The 14902-nt window shown below is 54.9% G+C and overlaps 1 long non-coding RNA gene across 1 annotated transcript; it reads left to right on the top strand.

Annotated features, from left to right (window-relative positions):
* The first annotated feature begins 422 nt into the window (after positions 1 to 422).
* LOC119567808 lies at positions 423 to 2480 on the top strand. The gene is made up of 3 exons (XR_005227798.2): positions 423 to 463; positions 959 to 1038; positions 1478 to 2480. It is a non-coding gene; the product is annotated as an uncharacterized LOC119567808 (long non-coding RNA).
* Positions 2481 to 14902: the final 12422 nt, after the last annotated feature.

Raw genomic sequence — 14902 nt, 5'->3', positions numbered from 1 at the left:
GGCTGGAAGCAAGATTGCCCTGTCCCTTCCCAGCATCCCCACCCCCTGCCGAGGGTCTTGTCCCTCCTGATCCACCACCCCTAATGGGGCCCTTTTACATCCATGATGTGGGACCCCCAAGATGGGGGTGTTTGTCCCACAACAGCCGAGGTCGTCTCCCCCCACAGGCACTGTCCCACTTCCTGATCCTGCTTGTGTAGGAGTGGTGGGGAATTTGGACAATAGGCGGTTCCCCACAATCCCCCATTGAGGCCTGAGCCCTGGAGCTGGTGTGGGTGGGGCAGGAAGGTCCCTAGCTAACAGGTTCTCTCTTGCTATACCCCACTCCTGGTGGGTGCAGGATGAGGGGCAGCAGCTCCTGTTCCTTCAGGCCATCTACCCCGCATGTCTGGCTGCACGGGAGAGAGGGGAGGACACGCTGGAGCCGCGCTGCTGCAAGGCGGCTGTGGTGAAGAGGATTGTGGTGAGTGAGACACGCCATATGGCTGCTGGAGGGAGGAGAGAGACACGGGATTGGCAGGGGTATGGCCGGGCGAATGGGTGGGGGCTGGGTGGTGTTGGAGGGGGCAGCAGAGGACAAGGATTGCTGGGGCTCAAGACTTGGGATAAGAGAAGGGAGAAATTCTGAGATTGGTCAGTAGTGGGCAGGGGGGGAATTGTGGGGCTGGAGGGCAGCTGAGAGTGGGGGACAAGGAATCACGTGGTCCCAGCTCGGTCGTCGGGATGGGGCTGAATGGGGGCAGTTTTGAGAGGGAGGAGGAGAGAAGGGGATTGGGAGTGAGCTGGGCAGGAATCCGGGAAGGGGGACAAGTCTGATGGGCAGGAAGGAATGGGAGGAGCGGGAGGTGGTGGGGGATCCTGCTGGCCATGTGGGGCACTGGCTGTGTCATCTCCTCACTGGGAGGTGTGAGTCGGGCCTGAATCTCACACGCTCCTTTGTCTCCTTCGCGTCTCACAGGAGCTCATCGAGGAGCTTCCCGATGACTCGTCACCCAGCGCCGTCCTCGCCCACTCCCTGGCTGCAGTGGGCAACCTCTGGTACCGAGACAGCCCCACCCCCCAACCCCGCCTGCTCCCCTCACCCCAGTGCTGCTCAGGCCCAAGGCTGGGAGTCACCGTCACTGTCCCGCCCAGGTCACCTCCCAAGACTGGCGCCTCTGGCAGAGATGGTGGGGTGGGAAGGGTCACTCTCTCCTGGCAGGGCTGTTCTTTTCACTCCCATAACATGACAGAGGCCTTGGGGAGGGGCTCACTCCCGGGCTCAGATACAGGAGGGGCAGCAGGCTCCAGGGAACAGGAGCTATTCCTGTCCTGCCACTGTCTGTCTGGGACGCCTTGGCCTTGTCATTCCCTAGCTAAGTGCCTCAGTTTCCATTCTCGCCAGCCTGTGCCTCTATCCCTGTGGCTTGGTGTCCGTGTTGGCGACAGTCCCACCCCCGTACTGCACAGTCTAATAGCAGCTCCTCTCTCTCGCCAGCACCATGAAACCTGCCCTGGAGCCAGCCCTAGAGACCCACCTCTTGCGAGCTGCCCTTCACTCCGTCTTCACCCTGGGCACGGAGAAGGACACCACCGACATCCAGGTACCTCCTCCTCCTCCATCCTCTTACTTTTCCAGAGTGGTCCTTGGTCCCTGCTCCCTTGATTCGCTGGAGCTCCAGATTTAGGGGTGGGGTAGCGGAGATGGAACAAGCTGCAGGGTTGGATCCTTCCCTCCAGCAGGGAAGAGATTACCCCTCCCTGGGGGATTTCTTTCTTTCTTTCTTTCTTTCTTTCTTTCTTTCTTTCTTTCTTTCTTTCTTTCTTTCTTTCTTTCTTTCTTCCGTAAGCCATGTTTTGCCCAGAAGCCCAGCTTCCATGCATAGCAACTTGGCTGTTTCCTACTATTCTGCCAACAAGGCCCTCTGCAGAGACCTGCTAAGCTCATGGATCAAAGGTCCAGGGGTCATCAGTTCTTGCGAATTGCCTGCAGTGGGATGCGAAGGAGAAAGGCCAGGAGATGTGTTTGGGAGTCTCCCCAGTGCTTCCCAGAGACCCCTCTTCCCATCCTGTGGCAGGTGTAGGCCCAGGTTCCCTAACTCTGACCCATGCTTTGCAGGCTCTGCACAAAGTCATCTCAGAGGTCCTGGATGCCATGCTGGGGAACCTGCTGGCAGAGTCCCCAGACACAGACAGGCTCCACTTCATCTTGGAGGTCAGCCCCATTTGACCGTAACTCTTTGGGGGACTGGTAAGGAGAGACTGGAAGATCCATTTTCTACTCTGTCCTCCTAGCTGGGTCCCCAGTGGGCCGTCCTTGGTTGGGGAGGTCAGTGCAATGCAGTGTCAGGTCCTTCCTTCTTGAGGGACAGCGGAAGGAGCTGGGACTACAAGCCAGAACTCTGCCTGGTTCTGCTGAGCACAAACCACAGGGCTCCTGGCTGTCTTGGGGAGTGAGAGTCTGAAAACCCACCCTTCCCCGACCCCTCCAACACACACATCCCAGGAGATTTGGGAGACGGTTCTCAGAGAAGAGGCACATGCTCCTTCCTAGAGAAACAGGAGGATCCCAGGGAATCAGCCCTTCCCTCTTATCTGCTCTGAAATTCCTGGGGGGATTGTGTTCTCAGTCACTCCCTACATCCCCACAAGGATTTTTGTAGCAGGGAAGGGCCGAGGGTTCAGTCTCCTTTTCTGGTGAACTGTTCAGGAATCAGGAGTTCTGGGAGGATGGGACCAGCCCCGACCCCGAACATTGTCCCAATCTAGAGAGACGCTGAGAAGTTGTGACCTGCAGGGTACAAGCTGCATCCTGGGGGAAAGAATCCCCTTCTAAAGCTCTGCCATCAAGGACTCAGATATTTCCCCCTGCGCAGAATGTTTCAGGCCCCTAGGGCTGGGGTCGTGGGGGGCTCATTTGCAAAGCAGGTGCACCTGGCCACTGAGTCTGACCTGCCTCCTTCCCCCACAGCATATCAACTTGTGGGTCGTGTCCAGGGTGTCGCAGGAGCGAGCCAGGGCTATCAGGAGCAGCACAGCCCTGCTGAGATACACAGTCACCCTCCCTGAGTTTGACGTAAGTGAGCTCCGAGCCCAGCTTGCTGGCTCCAGGCGGAGGCGGGCTGGCTCCAGCGGGCTGCAGGATCTGCTGCTGCCGGGGCTGTGGCTTAGGAGGGTTCTTCATGGGGAGGCAGAGTGAGAGCAGGGACTGAGCTAGGCTTGAGTCAAGTTCTTCTTGTCCTGGTTCAGTGTTGTCCCTGGGCCTTTGAGGGGACCAAGCTCCAGCCCCTGCTTGGCATCCCAAAGCAGCTCCGGGCTCCCTTGGCAGCAGAGCAAATGAAGGGTCGATCTCAAGCTCCTCTCCCCCAGCATCTCCTGCAGAGGAGCTAAGGGGAAAGAGCCCTCTGGCCCAGGGGGGACAGGGAGCTGACAGGAAAATGTTGATGGAGTCCCCTCTGCTCTCCCTTCCATTAGATCTCAGCTGAGTTCCCTAGGATGGGTCACCATGTGGCCCAGTTGGCTCTATTTGTCAGCGATCCAGACAAGGACATCAGCCGGCAGGCCAGGGAGGGGACTTACCGGCTCTACCAACTGCTGCTCCAACAGAGGGGTAAGGAACCCAGCTGGGACACGGAACCGAATAGGGGACTATGAGTGACCACAGGTGGATAATGGGACCCCAGACCATTTCTCTCAGACTGACCCCAGCTGGAGGACAAGTCTCTCTCTGCCTCTGTTCTTCTCCACTCCACTGTGCAGCCACCAATGGGATTGGAAGGACACAGAAACTGCAACCAGAATGAGAAAAGTCTCTCTCTCTCTCTCTCTTCCAGGGCTGACCATACATGACGCGGAAGATCTCTGGTGCTATGACTGGCACCAGGACAGAAGGCTCTTAGGCTACAAGAATACAGCCAGAGTGGGGGAGGTAAGGACACTGTGCCAGGGCATGACACAGCTCAGGGAGTGTGGCTGGCTGGGTTCCCTGCAGCGGATGCCTCCTGGAGACAGGAAAAGAGCCTACTCCTTATTTCCAGCTCAGAGTTCCTCATCCAGCAACCAGTGGGACAGGCTGGTGCTAAAGGTCCCACATTGGAACCTCGCTAGTTGCCGTGATTTGAGTGTCTTACATGGCTGCATTGCTACGTGGCATAAGGAGGATCCCCGGGTGGGTGAGTTAATATAGGATTATGGCTCTGGGTGTCTCTGTACTCCTTGACCTCCTGGCTGATCCCCAAGTGTCTGAGAGGAGAGCCCTGAGTCAGTCAGTCACGATTGCTTGATCAGACCCTTGTTTAATTCCCTGCACGCTGCAGAAGCAGAGAAAGGAGGTGGGCTTTGCCCAATTCCATTTCCGGTCAGGAAGCAGAATGCCCCAACCTGGGAACTGGGTAGGGGACACAGTGAGCTCCAGAGCCAATATGGACCACATGCGCCCCCCTCATGTCTCCAGACCCGGCCAGGGAATGGCAGAGTATCTGGACCTCAGCCACTGTTCCAAAGAAGCACATTGTCACTGAGCCAAGTTGCGGCTACTTGCTGCACAAGTAGAAAATCAAAGACACCCCCCCGCCCCCGTCTCACAACTGCGTTGAGAATATCCAAACCTTCGAACACACCGTAACACAGTGCTCCCAGCCTGGAGTCAAAGGTGAAATGGGTGATTTCCACAACATCACAGAGGAGGCCTTGGAGTGGCTCCTGGATCGAGAAGGGCATCGACAGAACGCTGCTCCACAGACGCCCCATGAGAGAGACTGTGTGAGCTTGTCCCGCCTCCCACAAGCTGAATTGCTGCAGCGGAAGAAAAGTCTCCGAGGAGTGTCTGGGATGGGGACTGGGCCATGAGTCTCCTTGTCCTTGTCAGGCTGCAGGTTGGATTCCCTGTGAAGAAACCAAGGAGCTGCAGAGGCCATTCCCAGCGATGAGAGAAATCACTAAGCTGCGGGGAAGAGACCTTTGGTCTGGCAGCTCCAATCCCCTTGCCCCCCACAACACACACACACTCCTCTAGCCGCTGAGGTGCAGGAGATCTCTCTGCTGGAAGCAACACAGGGTCCCCTGAAGTCTCTGTGCCCTGCACAGCAGAGTGGGCCTGCTCACACACATTAGAGATCCATTTCCAGCCCATCCTGGCCCCTGCCATAAATTGCCCTCCTGAAAGAGCCACTGGAGGCTTTGGTCCCTCAGCATCTGCGACCTTTCAATAAAGGGGCTTCCGTGAGCCCTGGGAGCCTGAAAGCCTCCTGGGGAATGAAGTGCCTTGGCCACAGCAGCTCTCTTCCCCGCCCTTTGGGGCACTAGAGGCCATTGTACGGCCAGGACTTGGAGACTGGCTGTGGGCAATCTGCTCGAGCCTCGTGTCCTCTTGGTTTTAGGTCTTTGGAAAATTCTTCTGCATCGGTCAGAAAAGATCCTTCGTGCAGACAGCAGTGCTGGCCATCCACGACCCCCTGCTGCGTGTCAGCCAGGCTGGGCTGGTGCTCGTCTACTCCCTCCTGGGGGAAGCCCAGCAACTGATGGGGGTCACGGTAAGCAGCTGCAATCCACTCAGGAGCTTGAGGTGGGGGCCAGGGCCTCATTCCCATCCTATCGCCATTCGCTGGCCTGGTGGCAAGGAGCCTAGTGGGGAATTCTGGACTTCATGGACTTCTCTTCTTAGGATGTGGTGCTCTGCTATCACTCCTGGGAAGGACAGGAGAGTCCCCCAAGTGCCCTCTGGGAACCTTTCCTGCCCCACAGAGCTGCACCCATTTCCCCATAGCCTAGTGTCCATGTCACCCGAGCCACCATCGAGAGTTGCTCCCATCCCTGGCAGCCTGGGAGGCCAAGGACTGACTGGTGCTGGCGACTGAGCAGGAAGGGCTGAGGCACATGGGCGTGGGAAGCTGGTCTTGCTGCTGGTAGGGCTGGACCCGCTCTCGAGAGATTGGGAGGATTCAGTCAGCAGGGGCTGCTGATCTGCCCCGTTCCCCAGGGCTGCCATCCTGTGGCTTCAGCTTTTGTCACTGGGGTGACTTGGGAAAGGTCTCAAGCTCTCCCCATCCCACTTCACTGCTGCCAGAATCCCTCCTGCCCCCTGCCACCCTGCTAGAGCCCCCTCCCTTCCCTACCTGGGTGGGGATGGGGGTAGGGGTGGAGGAGAGGGTTCTAGGAACTTGAGCGGTGTCCCCAGGTGGGTTGGAGGTGGAACAGCTGTCAGGGGCACGGATGGGGAGGTGGCAGGAGTTCAGCCGACAAGGAGGGGGGTTGGCACTGGAGGTCACTAGAGAGGACAGCAAGCCTCCATCCTGGGGGTCGGGAGGGTGAATCCACCACTCAGACATGAGCAGCCGCTGGGTGGAAATGATGGTGCTGATTCCAGGTGCCCTTCATCCTCCCTGATCCCTGGGGAGTGTCTCCGTCTCCGACATGTTCTCGTTCCCCTGCAGCACGAGGATGTCACAGCCAAGGTCATGTGCCAGCTTCACATCATCAGGCACTTGCACCAGATGCCCAAGGTGCTGCAAGGGCTGTGGCTCATCTGATGCTCTTAAAGGTTCCCCTCCCTGTTCAGCAAGTCCCGCTCCCTGCTGCAGGTACTGCTCTGTCTCACTGTAAATGAGGGGCTAGTGGAAGAGGAAATGGAGGCCCCTGGCACTCACAGACATTCTCTCCCCTCTCTGTGGAGCCGGGTCCTTCCCTCGGCCCCCCAAATTCCTTCATCTGGGGCAGGAGCTCTTTCCCTCACACCCATACCCCTCCCCTCTTTCCTTGATCTCACCCCCATCCCATTCCCCGTGCTCCCAGGTAGAGATCTTCCTGCCCCATGTGGCACAGAAGAACCTTTGTGTCAGAGCTATAGACTGTCTGCCCAACTGAAGCTCAGGAAGCTCCACATTTGAGGAGGTGAGGATGGGACAGAGGCTCAGGGCTAGTTTCATCTCCTGCCCTTTATTCTTCCTTTGGCCCTTCTCTGGGCTCTCAGAGTCTGACATGAAGAGGAGCCTCCTCCCCCCGTGTCTTCTAGGCCCTCGGGTGTGTGACAGCCTCCCAGATGGGTGCAGTCAGAAGCTGAACCACCTCAGGGAGCAGTGGGGGCAGATCCCTGGTCCGAGGAAACCAAGCAGTGGTAGTTCTCAAAGAGGCTGAGAGGGAAGACCCTGCTCCCTCATGGAGGTAAGAGCCATTGACTTCTTCGGGCATCTGGGTTTCTTGGGGGAGAAATGGGATCTCTGCTGCATAGCCTGACTGGGAGCTTCCCCCATCCCTGGGACAGAGACATCTCCATCAATGTGCCTTGTTTTTTTCCTAGCAAGAGGCTCCCCAGAGAACTCCTCAAACCTGTTCTCCTGGGAGCGTTTGTGGGAGGAGGCTCCCATCCCTCAGTCTCCAACTCCATCGTGCAGTCTCTTTCACCTAACATCTCCGCTCTCCAGCTCCACTTCCCGCAGCAGGACAAACGGACCTTCAGCAACTAGAGAACGGACTCTGACCTCCTTCTGATCAGCAATGGGGTTTCACCATCCCCGCAGCAAACCTGTCAGCCGGGCTGGACTGGATTTGAAGGAGGAGGTTATCTAAGAGGGTGGCTTGGCCTATGGCTGCCTAGCCTGGGGCTAGGCCAAATTGATGACCAAGTGAGCCCCACCTGAGAGGAAACAAGGGAAAACAGCAGCAAAAGTAAAGAAGCAGAGCGAGCTGTTCAGTAGACGGCCTTGGGCCAAAACCTGGAGTCCAGGGTAGGACTGGGTTCTCTCACCATCCCTAAGGAAGGGGACATAGAAGACCACAGAGACCCAAGAAGGGCAGGCCGAGCTGAAATCAGGCTGAGGCAGAACTCCCCATGAGGGTGGAAGGCCTTGTTTCTGTTCAAGACATTTTTGGACTTTGTTTGGAAGGAGCACGACCCAGGAAGGAGTGGAGTAAAGGCCAGTCACCTGGTTGGAGGGCTGAGTTCCCAGCCAACAAACTGCGAGAGTGAGTCTCAGCGGGGTTGCTAGCCCAGCTAGAAAGCGGTGACACGAGGCCTGGCCAGCATCTAGAGGTGAGTGAACTCTGGTACACACCTGCTTCCATTCTGGAAACAGCCTGGTATTGGAGAGTGGGTGGGGAGAGCAGGGAGGTGGGAGGGGTTCCTGAGGCTGGGGTGGGGAGGAAGCTGTGGGGCTGGGAAGGGAAGGACATGGCCCAGCTTGTGGGAGGGATCCTGCTGGCTGTGTCTGGAGCCCTGTGTAGCCTCTTCTGTGGGAAGTTCCCATGGGTCAGTGGGGCCTGAATCTCTCCTGCTCCTTTGGTCTCTTTGGGCTTCACAGGAGACGTCTGGTGAACTGCCCTTGGACTCTGGGCCCAGCACCGCTCAGAAATTATTCGCTACCTTCAGAGAGACAGGGCACAGCTCAGCCTGTTGGGTAGGCTGGAGACTCACACTTCACTGGAACACACAACACTGAGGTTTGGGAAGCATAGTAACAAAGAAGAGATTTAAGTGATACTAAGCAAGAGAAAGAGACACATTTCAAAGAGAGAAACAAAACACAACACACTTTGTAGTGACTAAAACTGAATCTTAACAAGTCACAATCTTTGCCTTAGCAGTTTCCAGACTAACATCTCAGCTTTCCTAACAGACCTTCTTTGATGTCCCTGTAGGGTAGAAAACTTCTCTGCCGAATCTGCTGATTTGATTGCTTCGTCTTCTGGTTTCAGACCCTCTGTTCTCCTTCTGGGCTGCCTGGACCCTGATTGTAACATCTCTCTGGCCCAGCCTCTTACACAAATGTGTGCTGCAGCCAGCCCAGCGCAGGGAGCAGTGGGGACAGATGATCTCCTCCTGTCAGACCAAGCAACATGGGTCCCCTTGAGGCTTAGATGGAAGATCCCAGGCATCTCCTGGAGGTAAGAACCGTCCACTCTTCTGGGCACTTGGGGCTGTTGCAACAAAGAGGGGGCTCCTGTTCCATAGCCTATTTGTCCTCATGACTGTGTTTTTTTCTTCTCAGAGGATGCGCCCGGGACCCTGGAGACTGTTTTGTGCAGGAGGTTTGAGTGGGGAGAGATCATTCACTTTCCTGACCCATGGGTCATTAACCTGGGTCTGCAGGGTTCCTGGAAACAGCCACCCTCCAGCACGCCACCTGGAAGCCTACGAAAAACTGCTTAGCTAGGACTGACGAAGTCCAGACCCAGTTTGAGGCTCCTATTGGCAGAGTCCCAGAGCAGCTAATCGGCCCCCGGGACCTCCTTAAACCAGCAGCAGGAAGAAGAAGCTGTCTGAACACCCGAGCTGCTCCCCGGTTCTGGACTGTGTGTTGGCTGTTCCTGCTCCCACTCCCCAGGCTTGATTTCCTGGCATGCGGACTCGGGGTGACTCATGTGACTTGAGGTGCTGAACACAATTTGGTCTTTTGCTTCTGCTCTTCCAGTGTCCTGACCCAGCTGACTCTCGACTCCTGTCTCGTGAGTGTGGACTCTGCCTCTGACCACTAGGTCTGGCTGCCCCTGACCCCGCCATGACACTGACTTTTCTACAATTCCTCCAATGCCCTTTTCTGCTCTCCAGCTCTGCTCTCCCAGCAAGACACACCGATCCCTTGGCTCCCAGAGTCCTGCTTGCCTGCTAGTCAAGGGCTCAGGGGGAGAGCTTGTTTTGCCTCCTCCCCCACCACAGCTGCTTTTCCTCGGGAACTCTGGCTAGCGCAGAGGAGAATCCGTCCTGGCAGCAGTTCAGGAAGTCACAGAAGGGACGGTCTGCTCAGCTCCCTCTGCAATGCCACTGCCCGAGACCATTACGAGTGGGTGCCCAGTGACTGCGCCGGCAGCTCCTTGAGAGACTCCTGGGGGCAGGGTAGTCGTGTTTCCCGGTGACCGCGGGAAGCCATGCAAAGAGTGCGGCATTGAGGAGACTCTCCTGCTGTCCCAAAGGGTTTCTGTTCTCCTGCACGGTCAGACCGTGGGGCCGGCTGGCAGAATGGGGAAGAGCTGGTTGGTGATGGGTCGGAGGATTCACCATTGAGGTGGCAGCAGCTGCAGATCCTGGAGTCCCTGTGGTTGGGTTACCATGCGTCCGGATTTTCCCGGACATGTCCGGCTTTTTGGGTTTTAAATCGCCCTCCGGGAGGAATTTGTAAAACTCTCAAAAGGGCCGGGATTTCCCTTCCAATGCAGCACTCTGCGGGTGGTGGTGGGGGGAGCTGCGCGCTCTGCGGGGGAGCACGGCACTGTGTCTGGCTCCGCACCCCAGACACACTGCTCTGAGCAGCAGGGTACGGGGGCTGGGGGGGCTGGAGATGGGGCATGGGGTCCCAAGGGGCAGTCAGGGGACAGGGAGCAGGAGGGGTTGGATGGGTCAGGGGTTCTGGGGGGAGCCTGTCAGGGGGTGGGCATATGGAGAGGGGTCTTGGGAGACAAGGGACAGGGAGCAGGGGGGGTTGGATGGGGTGGAGGTTTGGGGGCAATGTCAGGGGCAGGGAGCAGTGGGGGTTAGATGGGTTGGGGGTTCTGTGAGGGCAGTCAGAGGACAGGGAGTGGTTGGATAGGTGTGGGAGACCTGGGGGGTCTGTCAGGGGGCGGGGTGCAGATAGGGGGCGGGGCAGTCAGGGGACAGGTAGGGGGGAAGTTCAAGGGCGGCAGTTAGGTTGGGGGGGTCTAAGGAGGGGGCAGTTGGAGACAGGGAGAAGGAAGGCTTAGATAGAGAGCAGGGTCCTGGGAGCGGGCGATCAGGGGACAAGGAGCAGCGGGGGTCGGATGGGTTGGCAGTTCTGGGGCGGGGGGCAGTCAGGGGGCAGGAAGTGGGAGGGAGTAGATAGGGGGCAGGACTACAACTCCCCCGCCCCCCCCCCGGAGTGTCCTCCTTTTTGAAAGTTCAAATATGGTAACCCTACCCTATGGGCCCAGCCTCCATTCCTGAGAGTTCAGGCGAACCTCCCCCTGTTCTCAGGGAGTCTTTGGCTTTCGCGGCTGGGCCTGCCTGCCGAGACGGAGGACTCAGTGTTTCCATCAGGCTGCTCAGTTGCAAATGCAGCCACCCAAAGACGTGAAGAATGGAAGCGAAAGAGCAAAGCTGGACCCTCCGCTGAGCTCCTGCAATCAAGTGAGCCCAGCTTGGGAGAGACGAGGGAAAGCTCCAAGGTGGCTGCAGGGAGCCAGGGGAGGAGAAATAAATAATTAATGATGAATCCTACGGGCTTTGTCTTGTGTGGTGAAGGGTTTAAAATGGGTCTAGTTACTATCACATTCAACTTTACAATCGCTGTGTCTGATTGAAGGGCAGGTCTGGAAAGGTCAGAGGTCACTCGAGGAGCTTCAAGTCTCAGATTCTGTCCCTATTGCCTCCTTTGCCCAGCTGATCTCACCCCAACACATCCCTCAGGTGGTCGCAGTGGTGAGCTCTTTCCCTCTTTTTCTGGAGTAGCCGCCAGCATGGGGACGGGATACATGTGGCCAAGGAAATGGAGAGGCATGGGGGTCACTTGCAGAGGCATGCAGAGAACTTGCAGAGTTGCCTGTTCATGCAGCTCCTATGGGGGAGCACGGTAGAGTACCGTGCACTCAGGGGCACCATTTCCAATTTTGGTGGTGATGGGGAGGATAATTTCACCATGATTCCAGGGGCTACTTCGGCACCTGAAAACTCTAGTGTTTTGGCAGATAATTTAGCAAAGAGCTGACAGGAACACTTGCCAGACTGCTTTCCGGGGAAGACAGCTATAAGAATGGATCCAGGGAATGGTTCTGTATCTCTGAGCTGTTTGGACACTTTCAGGGAACATTCCAGATGCAAGACAGAGATCCCCAAAGTTATCCTGGGTAACCCTGAGAGACTTATGGAAAACTATCAGATCCCACATCTCTGCTGTCACTTTGCACTGACAAACTTGGACTGTCCCAACCTGTTCATGTATTTTACCTGCTTTAACCTCTCAAGAAATTTCATATATAAAAGAAAGAAAACGAAATAAATGACGTAGTTACACCGATATAGGGCCGTAATGTAAAGCCAACCTCAGAGTTGTCCCATTGAAATGGAATTATTCACAGCAGTCATTAAAGTTAAACATGCACGTAAGTGTTTCCAGGGCCGAGATTAAGGCCACAGCTTATGAGAGGTGCAGACGCAAGAAGAGAAGAGCTGTGCAAAAACTGAAATACCACTTGGAACTTGGCCCAAACAATGCAGCATGACAAATAAACTCATCTTGTTATACAGTAATAGAGCTGGTTCAAAATGGTTTTACACTCACAATGCAACCTTTGAACTAAAAATGCCACTTTGGATTACATTGATCATTTGAAAAAAGTTCCCTTTTTAAAAAAAACATTTTGGATTTCTCTGCCCACTTGAGAGAGAACGCGGAGTTTTTCCCACCAAAACTAAACAAAAATTTGATCATTAAATACATTTGCAAATAAGTTTAAAGAATATGGGGGGGGGAGTGGTTTCTTCTTCAATTTTCATGACCCTCCCCACCCCCGCTATTTTTGACCAGTTCTAATTATGAATAAATGTCTGTCTGTCCATGAATGATAAATATGTCTGCTACTGAAACATTTACAAACAACGGCTCTTATCAGGAACACTGAGGTCACATTACGCAGAGAAACACCCAGGCCTGTGGGGTTCACATTCTCAAAGACATAAACCGCCCCAGGATGGGAATGTCACACACAACACAGCGTGACTGGCCCGGGTTGGTTAGGTGCACGTTTTGCTGTTGCTGGCAAATTGTGCTTTTTTGAGGTGGGGGGGAGTTATATTTGAAAGGAGTTCTTCATCCTCTCCCACTCTCATCCAGGGGTACCGGAACAGGGGGGACCAGGGCCCACCACTTTTTACTGGCCATAACTGTGAGCGACTGGATGAAGAGGGAGAGAAGGGAGTGTGTGTGTGGGGGGGTGGTTTGGGGGCAAGGGGGGGCATGAAGTGGGGGCTCAGGGAGAAAGGCGGCAAGAGGGGGGGGCCTTGGAAAGGGGCGGTTTGAGGGGGCCAGACGTCAAGGAGAAGGGATGGCACAGGGGCTAGGCCACAGTTTGGGTGCCAGCAGCCCCCCCACACACACTTGTAGGAAGCTTTTGCCCATCCTGCCGTCGTCTCAAATAAATTTGTTACAATAAGAAAACTTTGAGCAACAAGGAGACTCAGAGACCCACAATATAACCACTAAAATCCTCACCCGCCCCTGGAGCTGGGCAAACAGAATTTTCTGGTCACTGGCAATTCCAAAAAAAAAGATGGAAAAAAACTGGTTTCAGGTTGAACAAAACATTTTTCCAAATTTTTGATGAACCAAAAAGCTTTTTTAAAAAAAAAACAAAAAGACCCAGGAACATTTCAAAGGTTGTAAAGTTTTGAATTTTTAAAATAAAACTGAAGGACATTTTTAAAGAAAAAATTGTTTCAAAGTGAAAAATCAAAATGGTTTGTTTGGAAAGTGTCTAAACGAAATGCTTCGACTTTTTAACAACTGAGGGGAGGGGCTGGACGTGAACAATTCAGCAGAATGGATATGAATTCGCAAACTGCTGAATCTAAAATAGGTTTAGATGAAAAGTTTCGCCCAGTCTAGTCCCCACCATTGAGGGGCATCGTAGGAGGGATCAGCTCTTCTAGCTGGTTCCCCAGCCCAAGTCTGTCTCCATTTAATGGGTCCCTCCCCCCCACTCCGGTTTAGGGTTGCCAATTTTAATTGGACGTATTCCTGAAGATTTTATCACGACATAATCTTTAATTAAAAATTAATCTTTAATTCCTGCAGACTCCCGGTCATCCTGGAGGATTGGCAATGCTACTCCAGTTTCCTGGGCCACACCCGTGTCCCCACCTAATGGATCCCTTCCTCTGGGTTCCTGGGTGACGTGTCTGTCCTCCATGAGCAGGTCTCCTTCCCCATTCTCCAGGGCTGGGTCTCGATTCCTGTTTCTAATTCCCTGGGCCTAGTCCCCGTCCCTGTCACACACTGCGGTGAGCTCATATTCCTGTGAATCCTGCAGATTTCCAGGCTGCTGGGACGGATGAGTCAGCAGCTTCCTGAAGACGAGTCGAGAGTAGGCAAACACTTTCCCTCTACCTTTTCAAAACCCACATAGGTATAGTGAGACCAGGACCCCCACCACCCCCACCACTCTATGCACCATGGGATGATTCCAGGACGCTGGCTCTGAAACAAAAGAGAGAGAAAGACCCCATGACTAAGGGACTCAGTTAAATTATCCCACTGCTTCCATGAGGATCCCAGAAGATGAAGACGTTCCTGGGATACAGGAAGAGCTGAGTTGGGTCCTGTGCACATGGGCACCACTCAGAGCAGCGGGAATGAGATCTCCAGGCTCATTATCCCCATCGGCCAACGTGACGGAGGGAGAAAGGTGAGCCCGGCAAAGCAGCCCCTGTTCCGGAGTCTGGGAACTGGGATTTTTAAGATGCTCCAGGATGGGGTCCCTCAGGTCTTAAGGTTAGAGGGGAAGGTTATGATCATCTACTCCAGTGTCTCCTGAAGCGTGGGGAAGGGCTAGCCATGGTGGGAAAGGTGGGGTTTGAAGATGAGTACATGAAAATGGGGGGGTGGGGTCGCTAACACATTGCTGATGGGTGAGGGGTACGATTGATTTCTTTGCCTTGAGGAGGGGGCTCAGCTTTTAAAAGTTTTGGGAACAATAATTTAGCTCCCCCACCATCATCACCCCAGAAGAGCTCTCTGATGGGATGGCAATGATGCACCCAGAGCCTTCTGCTGGGGTGGGCGCCCACAGGGTGGCAGATTTCAGGGTTAACACCCCACTGAGATGCCTGTTTACCCAGTTCCGGTAAATTGGCGTCACATTAGCTATCCTCCAGTCATCGGGTACAGAAGCGGATTTCAATGATAGGTTACAGACTACAGTTAGTAGTCCTGCAGTTTCACATTTGAGTTCCTGGTCCTGGTGACTTGTTACTTTTTAGTTTCTC

The sequence above is a fragment of the Chelonia mydas genome, chromosome 14, assembly GCF_015237465.2.
Source record: "Chelonia mydas isolate rCheMyd1 chromosome 14, rCheMyd1.pri.v2, whole genome shotgun sequence".
In the NCBI taxonomy this organism is placed as follows: domain Eukaryota; kingdom Metazoa; phylum Chordata; order Testudines; family Cheloniidae; genus Chelonia; species Chelonia mydas.
Note: the sequence above shows the minus strand (reverse complement) of the source record. Positions and strands in the feature narration are given on the sequence as shown.